The sequence below is a fragment of the Aulostomus chinensis genome, chromosome 23 (assembly GCF_037954235.1).
Source record: "Aulostomus chinensis isolate RoL2024-O1b breed Wild chromosome 23, RoL_Achi_v1.0, whole genome shotgun sequence".
Lineage (NCBI taxonomy): Eukaryota > Metazoa > Chordata > Actinopteri > Syngnathiformes > Aulostomidae > Aulostomus > Aulostomus chinensis.
Window position 1 is genome coordinate 4,995,712 of NC_141342.1, and position 10,870 is coordinate 5,006,581.

The following is a 10,870-nucleotide window of genomic DNA, read 5'->3' on the forward strand; positions in this document are numbered from 1 at the left end:
TGTCTCTAATGTTCACATGAATAAATGGAGCTCTTTGACATTTCCACGCGTGGGACAGGAAGGATTTCTTCAGAGCACTCAGCTGGACTCTCCAAATTGGCATTTTGATTCAACACATTTACATATGTCACACGCAGGACTGCCAGATCATGTATGTTTCATTGGAGGTCAGCCCATGTATGAATAATAGTTTAATAAGAGCATGTAGTTCCCAGGCAGCAGGAAAATAGATTTATTTCTGCTTAAAGGTGTATCAGACAAGTGGGGGCGTGCAGTAATATCTGTGACCGATGGAAGCCTAATGGCTCCTCTCCATCATGAGTCTGGGTTCTCCGTATGTTGATAAGACCCAAACAGGCCGGCCCATTGTCCTGAAGCCATACTGGAAGTGATGCATCCTGAGTGTGAGCCATGACTTATATATGAGAATCGCCTCACAGGGACGTCTGCTGCTCAGAAATGGTCCTCCCGTGAGCGAGGTGATCACCCTTATCAATTTTTAAAGCCCAGGTTATTGACACTAACCTGACTTATGGAGGTTATGCAGAGGCCATGGTAATGATTCCCTAATCTTTCACATACAACACCAGAGGGGCCCGCTCTTACTTTAAAATATTGGTAGATAGCGGACTTTATTGCTCCGATGAGTATTACAGTAATGTCTGCGCGGTGGGGTTGGCTTTGTCCATCTGTTGTTGCTCTGGTTATTGGTATTCTGCCCCAGGCTGTAACTCGACGGAGAGAGAAGTGTGTCCACCAACCGTTCCCAAGCAGCGAGGATACAGATTGTATCCTAGTGAGGCTTTATGACCGTCTGTTGGAGGGTTGGCGAGCAGGAACCCAGTACACGTGGATTTATTTCCACTGGAGCTGCAGGAGCCATGAGCTCCACATAGAACTGGACGCTGCCCACCTCTGCCATGGTGGACCAGAACCAACGCCACCCACACTGCTCCGCACTTGTTAATGACAACTGTCCAGGCACACTCCAAAAATAATCAGAATCATTTGAACACAATTCAATTGTGAGAAGTTTTTCCCCATAATATACATACATACATATATATGTATGTATATATACATATATATATATCCCCAACTAAAAAAAAGTACATTTTATGAAAGTAAAGTTTTACAAACTCAATTTTATGAAATCAAGCAAAGACAAAACCCACTTTGAATAAGTCAAATTGATTTATATTTGTCCAACTCAAACTAACATAACCTCAGTGTCAGTGCAACTCATTTTTATGCAATACAACATTTTTTAAAATATTATAATTATTATAATACATTAGAAAATGACACTCAATTTACAAAAACACTTAAGACAAAACTTGGGTGCCTTCATTTTTATTGTTTGAAACTCATCTTTCAGACCAGTAAAAGTGCCGGTACAACGTTACAGAAACATAAGAAGAACATCATGACAACATGATCCCACAAAGTCTCGGTCGATGATCTTCTCTCTTAACACCACACTCGACCTGTGACATAATGTACATTTCCCTTGCTTGGAGACCTCTCCTCCTTCCAGTTTGATGGACTCTCATCAGCAGTGACTCATAGGCCGTCTTCCCACAGCAGTCAGCATCAAACACCTCGAACGTGGCTCCACTTCTGCCAGGATTTGTGCTCCAATTTCGCCTCTCTGAGTCATGGAAAATCATGGAAAAGTGAAAATCGTAGACCTCAATTCTTGTGGAGAAAAATCAACATTCACGTTTTGGCAAGAATCGCCCAGCACCACATCTGGTGTCGTCTACAACCCCAATGCTAACAGCTAGCCGCGGAACAGTAGGCTCCTTAGTGAAACGGGAGCGCGCTGCGAGCCGCCTGATGACGTCCGCGCACCGAGCAGTCTTTGGTGTCGGAACGTCAACACGGCTCCAATGTGCCAGCGGCTCGACTGAAGCGAGCGACTGGCGACTCGTAGTGGCGTCGGTGTGACCGCAGCGAGCCATGTGCCGAGACACAGCACGGATAACGCTTGCCGCGGCCGCATACCCCCTCACCCCCTCGCGCCGTCGAACGTTTCGTACCCGCAGACCAGGGACCACGCATCGCACCGCCACCTTCTTAAAACGACTGAACGCTAGGGGACCGGCACCATCCCCACTCGCCAAATCTGTTTCCTCAGGAGAAGCTGGCCCATCAACCCTGACTTAACCAATCACAGGTTTGCACGTTTTTGTCACTTTCTCAGAATAAACAACTGCCACCCAAGTACATTGTAAACTACCAGAAACAACACCCACGTTCCAGATAATGTCCCCCTCAATGAACCTTGTGTCTCCACGCGTGTCATGGCGGACGAGTACAAGGGAGGCGACTTCTGGTTTTCACCTTGAATTGAATTTCTTTGTGTTTTCAAATTACATTAATTATAAAATTTGAGTTACTTGAATTAAATACGAATGCATACATTTTAAATGTATTGGTTTCTAAAAAAGATTCAATCAAATGTTTCATTTACATCAATAGAATATATTTGCGTGTATTTTAATTGCATACAATTAAATTAAGCAAACACAATTTACATGTATCACTTCAAGAACGATTTCTAACATTTGAATTACATGAATGTATATTCATATCACTTAAATAAGACTAATTTAGACAGAGTGCCAGACTGACAGAGGGCCTGAGCGATGAGGGCAGCAGGAGTCTCCTCTGTCAGGGTTCATCTTGCTGTCCTTGGGATGAGCAGGGAGGTGCGGCGCCCGGGGACCAACTCCAGTTCCTCTGCTAATTAACCTCATGTACCTCCTGTGGCCGGGACTCGAACCTGCGACGTTCTTGCTCTGAGGCAACTGTGTGAGCCGGCGTTCCGCCTGAACTCAGGCCATTTTGACCAAATCCTGCTGAAAGGCAGACAAACAGACAAAACGTAATGTTCCTGGTGGAGCCACGGCTCCTTAAAAGAACGTGATCGTCCTGGGCCTTTCAGGGCCGATCACCTGATGATGACGATGGAGCGGTCGGAGCTGCGTGGACGTCTCTGGTTAACGTCCACGCTCGTATTAATTCCTGTAAGAAAGATTTAAAAAATTGAGGATTAAAGGAGATGAAGCTGCCAGCGATGCTGGCCCTCCAATTGGCGCTGACATGAATCAAATTGGACTGAACTTTTGATCGAATGTTAACATGGATTAGCTGAGGGGTCTCAACACTGCACGCTGAGGTGCAGGTGTCATGGCGGCCGTCCCGCCAGCTCACCGGGAATCAAACTACCCATTCAAGGTATAATCTTGGCCTTATGTCTCCTCCTGAAGGGATATTCCAGCTCTCCTAATCCTTCAGTCTTGTTTGGTTTAAAGATTACACATATTTAATCTTAAAGGGAAAGTTTGCCTGCTTAATCTCCTATAAATCCCAGCATGCATTGCTTCTCATATCCCTTCCCTTCAGAAGCGCTTTCTCACAGTCACACAACACCAGAATAAGACGGCCAAAGATTAGAGACTTTTCACGTTTCTCACAATAATCCTGCAATTTTCTTGCTTTTGGACAGAAAAGCATTAGAATGTTTCTCATGGCCCTGGAGTCCAGAGGGACCGTGGATACAATCATGTCACGAGCCGACGTGGAGCAGAGATTCAAATCAGTTCCAGCTTCAGGGAACAAGCATTCCAGTCAGCCGGGCGAAATCCGCTCTGCGCTGCCGTGGCGCACCGAGCCTTTGTCCTGATAACAGATTTGGATTCATTTGATAAGCAGTTACTTTTTGGGCTTTGATTCATTCACCAGCTGGTTGTGAGGCTGTCAGCGTGTCAGCGCGCGGATCGATCCGACTGAGCCCAACAGGAGATGCTCATAAACTTCCAGTCTCTCTATTGATTGTCTGCCTATTGTCAGTCAACGTACGGGGCAGTGACTCAACGTCAGGCGCAGGCCTGGTGTGTTGGGTTTATTGCTACCCCTGGAATTACTACAGGTATTACCTTCAATTACACATGCGCAGATATTTCTGTGCTGTTTTTCTTTAAATCTCTTGTCTGATCCTTTAACCACGAAGCAGCGAGGACCCCGTCTGTTGCTTGAAGGCTCAACATGGAGTGAGTGACTCCTTTTTCTTTAACTACCTGGCCCCAGTCAACCCAGTATCCCAGCATAGCCAGTCCATAGAGGACAGCATGCTAGTGGTCAGCGTTGCATCGCTGTAAAACAAGAACTCGCGAGCTGCTGCTTTTGAAAGACAATCCTCTGTGCTCCCAGTCGCCATTATTCAACAACAGGAAGGTGTGATGAAGCTTTCAGTGTTTTCCCTCTCAAGAGCTCACTCATGGATGTCTTGAGCTAACAAACGAGTTTTTTTCCCCTCCTGCTTGACTTCCTCGTGACCCCAAAACAGACCAAACGTCACACCTCAGGGCAGGCCTCTCGCTTTTTGGCGGCTTGAGCAACCTGCTGGTCAACACGCGTCCATCAAATAGAAGGTGTGACAGTCAGTTTGCTTTACAGTTCAAAAACTGACCGTTGCTGTCGTTAGCCATCAGGCTCCATTAGCTTCAAGCTAAATATACGGTGCCAGCTCTTTCTGCCTTGTGGACTTCAGAAGCAGTGCTGGAAGAGCAAATTAGATTTTTTTTGGATGAAGCTTTAATGTATCACAGCACGACAACACTAATGAGAAGCATCTTCGTTGTAATTATGTAAACAAACGATCCCACTCTTGGTTTGACGTCAGGCTGCTAACGAGCGAAGAAGTTAGCGGTTTGTACAAATCAGCCCATGAAATCTGTGACGCGTATTCTTGGCGTTCCTGCCTACAGGACAGCACCAGCCGGTTGCCACGACGTCACTTTGATATTCGTTCATTTAGGTTTGGTTGACAGGCGAGTTGAGGGAAAGGATGCCATCTTTGTTTGTAAATGCTAAACATGCATACTTTGATCACGTCTTAATGAAACTGTGTTATGTGACTAAAACGACGCCCCCCCCCCCCCACACACACACACACCAAGAAATCCAGGATACAAAACCCTAGTTTACGATATCAAAGTCTTGTGCGCTGCTCTCCCGTCAGCTAATGAGGAAACTAACGACTTCTGCAGAAGAGCCTAGCACTTAGTGGGACGGAATTAACATACAGTCGTCCTCAGAGAAGAGAGGCGGATCGACCCCTGCTCAGGAAAAAAAAAACTTAAAAGAACGCTTTCATCTCAGTTTCAAAATGCTGATGTCCCGCTTCCTATATAACTGCGCGCACACACACACACACACGCATGCACGCAATAAACAAACACCATGGCTGAAATTTGACACTTTGCAGATGCGAGGAAAACAGCAGAATCATCCTGATGGTGACTACATGATATCAGCGATGCCACGCCACTGCCCGCCGGCGTGCTGGGCTCTGGTGAGCCGTCCCTCTTGGTGCATATTGTATGAGAGCTATGGGAATCCAAATGCAACAATATTGACAGGGTGCAATTAGAGCGGGGTCATTAGGTCCGCCGCTGCTGTAGAAGAAGCACAGGAGTGTCATCTCTGGAATTCTGCCTGGTTGGGGGAAAAAATAAACTTGAACACACACACACACACACACAAACACAAATAAGCCTGCCCACCCCCACCCAACACACACTCTCCCAGCTCCTCATCTAAATTAGAGGGGGTGGTAATGGGCGGAGGGGGAGCTAATGAAGCAGAAGGGGCACTTGGTGAGCAGGGGTTTTTAAGCCTGCGCTTGCTGGATGCTCTGACCCCAGCTCAGCACCTCACCTTCTTGGCCCCGTAGGGCCTCCATACCCTGACCCAGAGAGGCTCCAGGAGTTGGAGAAGCCTTTCAAAGGACTTGATTGGATTCTCAGTGAAAGGGAAAATTGCATCAACAAGGGGAGCCGTGCCACTCGGTGCCTCGCCTCACAATGACGGAAGAGCCGGTGCGTGTGCTGGAGCATAGCTATCAACCTCTGGAGGATCATAACGGCGTCACCCGCGGATGGTTGAGAGTCACCTCACATAGTCGGAGCTGCAGGAGGAAACACACTTGTGCACAATCATGCACGCTTACATTTCAACACGTAGCGCTCAGGCTCACGATGAAGATCGGCTTTAATCCCTTTTTCATGAAAACTTTGCTCCATTAGAATAATTGATAAACTCTCTCCGGATGATTCTGAACTTTCGTCAAGGGCTTCAGGAAAATACAATTCTGCTCTGCACATTTAATTTGCAGGAAAGTAGAAATGTTTATGCCAAAAAGAAAGTGAAACAAGGAGGAAGAGTAATCGAAACAGATAAAGCAGGACTTTCAATAAGCGTGCACTTTTTTTCAAGCAAAAATGATGGTGAGACATGATTGGCTGATGCTTTACTGTCCTTCTTCCTTCCATCGTGGTTTAACTTCACCCAACTGAAGAACATCATTGCCATGGGCATGAATTTCCTTTTTTTTTGTGGATGCAGATTTTTCCCAAACAAATGATTCAAATCTTGTTAAATATGGATAAAGTGAGCTGATGTCACGTGAACATGATGTGACACGGTGGTTATGCTTACCACGCTAACGTCTTTGTTTAGCATGCTAACATCCTATCCTAAATCCAAGAGGGATCCTAGATCCAGGACGGGAGTTTTTCGGTGAAAGGGCTAAAATCCAGTCTGTGGTTCTCTCATGCTTGAAACTATGCACAAAAAAACCCAAAACAAAAGTAAAGCAAATTGTCTGTGATTGATTTACATGTGAAGTCAATGAGGATGCCAGTCGTGACCCCGCTAGCATGCCAGCTTCTTGCCCCGCTAGCTGGGTCGTTGCTGATGATGCGCAGCCAGTCATCGCTTTGGGAGGGCAAATTATGTTTCGGTTTGCTGCTGCTTCAAATATCTCTGTGGCGGCTTAAAATGAGCCGTTTTCAGTGGGGTGAGCTCCTTCGAGGGACAGGTAAGCTAACTAGCGGAAGCTAACTAGCATACTTTGGCACAGAGTGCACTTCCCCCATCATGTAGATAAAAAGAACCACAGATTAAATGTCTATCAGCTTTATTCTCTTTATTACACAATAAACACTTTGTTCTTTGGCTTTAAATATGTCAACTACCACAAACAGGAATTTTGAAGCTTTTTAATGGAATGTTTGAAAGATGTTGATGCTAACAACCACCCTTAAACATAGGCTAGTTGTCCTACCACTCAAGTCTTGGGCCTGTATCTCAAAAACGGTACGAGCTAACGCGACAGAGTAACTTTGCATTACAAAGCCGCGGCTGCTGTAAATTAACGCAACATGTGGAGTGAGTGCACATGGTGCAACTCATTACTTGCACATTTTGCATCCCCTGATTTGAGAGTAACATAGCTGCGGCGTTAATGAGCATTATATGCCAGAGATATTAAGCGCTCCCTTGTTTTGTGGTGGATTTACCCAACCATCACTTTCCTTTTGTCCTGTTGTTGGGACAAAAGCGACACTGGCGCCAGACACAATCAGGTCAACCTGTGACCTGATTCAAGCTCATTTACCCAAAATGTTAAAATATGACTGCGGTGGCAGAGAAGTGTGTGTTGTTCACAGCAAAACATGTTTATTCCAAGTTACTGCATGTCTGTTCAAAGAGTTAAATACTGCAAAGTTTTACTTCTGTCCTTGTTCTCATGTTGCAAGTTAATGGTCCTGAACCAAAGTTTGTTATTTTACTTTGTTAACAAAATCCCCACGTACATGTGTACGAATGTATTCAAGGGACACCTCACCCAAAGTGTTTTTGCCTTTCATATATTCTTAAATACTTTTTCCGCTCATAAAGACATTCAGCCCTCCTGCATCGCTTCTTTTTGACTCCTGAACGCAGGAAGAGCCAGCCACCCGTATTTAGCTGGAAGCTCAAGGTGACTGACGGCTAACCGGAGCTTAACTGTCAAAAAACATCTTTTTTTTCCCCCAGTGTCGTGAAGAAGAAAGTTCACAAAATGTCTTTGTGATCTGAGGACACGTGAAGGAGTACCTCATGGCTTGAGACCCTCGAAGTGTCGCTCTGATCCATCCAGTGGTGACTGAAAGGTTCCTGTTTGGAGACCAGTGGTGGACAAACCTCCTGTTCAGACTAACAGAGACCAACATCTTTTCAGCAGCTTGAGGTTAACATCACGCGTCCTAAAAGAAATTTGAGGACGTTTCAAGTTTACGGTGTCCAACAATCACAAAAACGAGTCAGAAAGGGACAATTTTGGAGCTCAGAATATGTGGCCGGGCCCTCCGTGTCCTCTGTGCCTCGTAGAGTGAAACCCATAAAATCCGTGTCACCGAGGGAAACATTAAGGCAATATTGCCTCGGTAAAACATGTCTTCCCCAGAACGTCTCACCCGGACCAGAGGAAGAATGAGCCTTGTGGCGGCCAAAGTGCTTTTCATAGAGAAACCCAGAGTTTATGGCTTTAAAAGCACTTTTAGCTTTGGTGGAGTTGTAAGAAATGTGACCACGCGACTCCCCTCTGGCCCTGCTCCTGAACCGTTTGCCATGTCTCTGTCACTTTGGCCCCAGAGCGGCTTGACAGTCGTCCAGGAGCCTCAGTTCAGGGGGTGCGGGGCCGGAGGACGAGGGGTTCCCAGTGGGAAAGGGGAGATATGGGAGCACAGGGGAGGCTTGCATGGATGTAGAAGTGGACAGGAGCAGGAATCCTAATGATCTGTTAAGAAGACTTTTGTTCTGTTGCACAGGGCTTGACAGCATGTGTCTTTATGTACCCACTAAAAGGTTCAGTGTGTGTGTGTGTGTGTATTTTACATGGCCACTAACAGGTCTCGCATCAGTGCCTCTCAAAAGAGCGGCTGGTAGCTGTTGTGTGGAACTCTGGTGGTGATTGGCTGGCCGGAGCTGTGCCGCCGCTGCGGGCTGGATGAGTTATTCTGGATTTGTGAATGGAGGCCATGTGGCTGTTGGATAATCTTTGAGGACTTACTGGGACCCAGCAGCCGAGAACGTGGCCTGAGTTACGTGCTTGTGCTCCCATTCACTGTGCTGTTACTAGGAGGTTTTCTGCGGCATGAGACGTTCACTGGGATTTGAAAGGATGTTTTTCAGTTTTTCACATGGCGGATCAGAGGAAGCATGAGGGTAAAAAGTAAGAAAGCAACTTCATGAACATTCAGTGTACAAATACACACGTCCCTAACAGACGGAGGGCTGGGGAGAGTTTAAAGCTCCAATCTAAATCATCTAATGTTCTTGGGTAAAAAGTCCCAATAAGCACTGAGTTTATATGAACTCAGTTCATGTTATTCACACTGTCGCTGCGTCGACCTACACCTTAAACAGGAATCACATTTCCCAACTCCAGAGAAAGCACCTGTGTCACTGTGGTATTGTTGCTACTTTATTTGGAGATGGTTTATATGTGCATTTTACAATTCTAACATAAAAACCAGCTGAAATATTGAATATGACCGCGTGACTTCACCTTGGTTCCCCATCGTGGCCTTATTGGCTTCCTTATATTGAATTATTTATTTGCCATACAGAAGGTGTATAAACTCTGAAGCTGGACTGAATGAGCTCGTTAGCATTTGATGAATCTGGGATTGTGATCGGTGCTGACGGAGGCCGGGATGGCGGTCAGCGCCGGGACGCTGCTGGGAGCTGGGCTGGACTCGGGGGACCAGGGGATCGATGGAGGGGCTGCCGGCGCTCGGCTCCTCTGCTCAGACGCAATAATAGTAAACAGCAGAGGTCTCTCAGGGAGTATTAGAGTATGGAGATGATGGTACGGTGGGTTCGTATTCCTACGTAATAATTACAAAAGAGCAAAGAGCAAAACAAACCTTTTTAAATCTAATGGAGTCTCATGACAAGAAACTATAGACAGAAAAACAAACAAGCAAACACACAAGAGCAACTTCTCCAGTCCAGGAGGATGCAGTAAGGAGAGGACGTGCTGCATGTTCCTGAAACAATCATCCACACCATCGGAACTCTTTCCACCTGGCCAGTAGGTGGCGCTTTTCCACAGAATTGCAAAACTATGAAACCCAAACAGTGCCGTGAGGTGAGGTTCATGGCTGGCGAGGCACTGACGTCATTAGTCAGCTTTCCAAAAATACGTAGCTCATAAGACTGGCAACAGTTGGCGGGTTATGTTATACGTCTCATATCAGCCTTCTTTACAAATACAAACTGTAGCACACAAAAAGAGGATTTAATTAAAAAAAAACCGTTATTGTGGTCTTACCGTCCGAGTCCAGACATTGTCAGCAGTTGAGAGAAGCAGGCAAGACACGCAGAAAAGGCGGTTTCTGCACGGACGTCCACACAGCCGTTCCGTTTGAAAAGAGCGGGTCTGTCCCGTCGTCGGAGTCAAGCTAGGAGCTCCGGCGGTGGTCTGCCTTTAATTATTGCATCCTGCTTCGATTTAAAGTCCAATTTAGAAAACTGTCCGAGTTTGGAGATGTAATCCTCCTCCATGGACACGCTGGGAAAAACACCCAAACTGATGCAGCGCACTTGTTAGCCTAGCCAGCCTACTGTCACTTCTTCTCTGCCATGATCGCCTTCGCATCAGCATCCCTGGGATCACGAGTGCCCCCTACAGTGAGGCTGGAGAACTGCGTGCCTGACCGAGTGCCTCTTCCCAGCCGTTTTATGATTTCTCGGCACATGGAAGACACGTTAAATTATATCAGCTAAAAACTATGGCAATTAAATTCATAGAGTTAAAGTGTTTGAACATTTTGGTAACTTCAAACAGGCAGATAGCCGCGTATTGGCAATCCATGGCTCAGCTCGGCTGCTGCTGCCTCGCTCAGTATTTCAATGCCAAATGAGAAATTTGGCAATTTTGAGTCAAAAATAATCAAAAACTGGTGGAGCTAAATGGAAAATAACTTAAATCACTTGAAAAATTAAACCATTTGGATTTTTTCTCATTCCA

The 10,870-nt window shown here is 46.0% G+C and overlaps 1 long non-coding RNA gene across 2 annotated transcripts; it reads right to left on the minus strand.

The window, feature by feature from the left end:
- Positions 1-1,349: 1,349 nt before the first annotated feature.
- LOC147239239 (uncharacterized) lies at positions 1,350-10,485 on the minus strand. Of its 2 annotated transcripts, XR_015111663.1 has the most exons (4): positions 10,172-10,485; positions 7,951-8,049; positions 2,638-2,864; positions 1,350-1,651 (listed from the first exon to the last, which is right to left on the minus strand). It is a non-coding gene; the product is annotated as an uncharacterized LOC147239239 (long non-coding RNA). The 2 variants fall into 2 exon arrangements; XR_015111662.1 differs by lacking the exon at positions 1,350-1,651 and having other exon boundaries at positions 2,293-2,864.
- Positions 10,486-10,870: the final 385 nt, after the last annotated feature.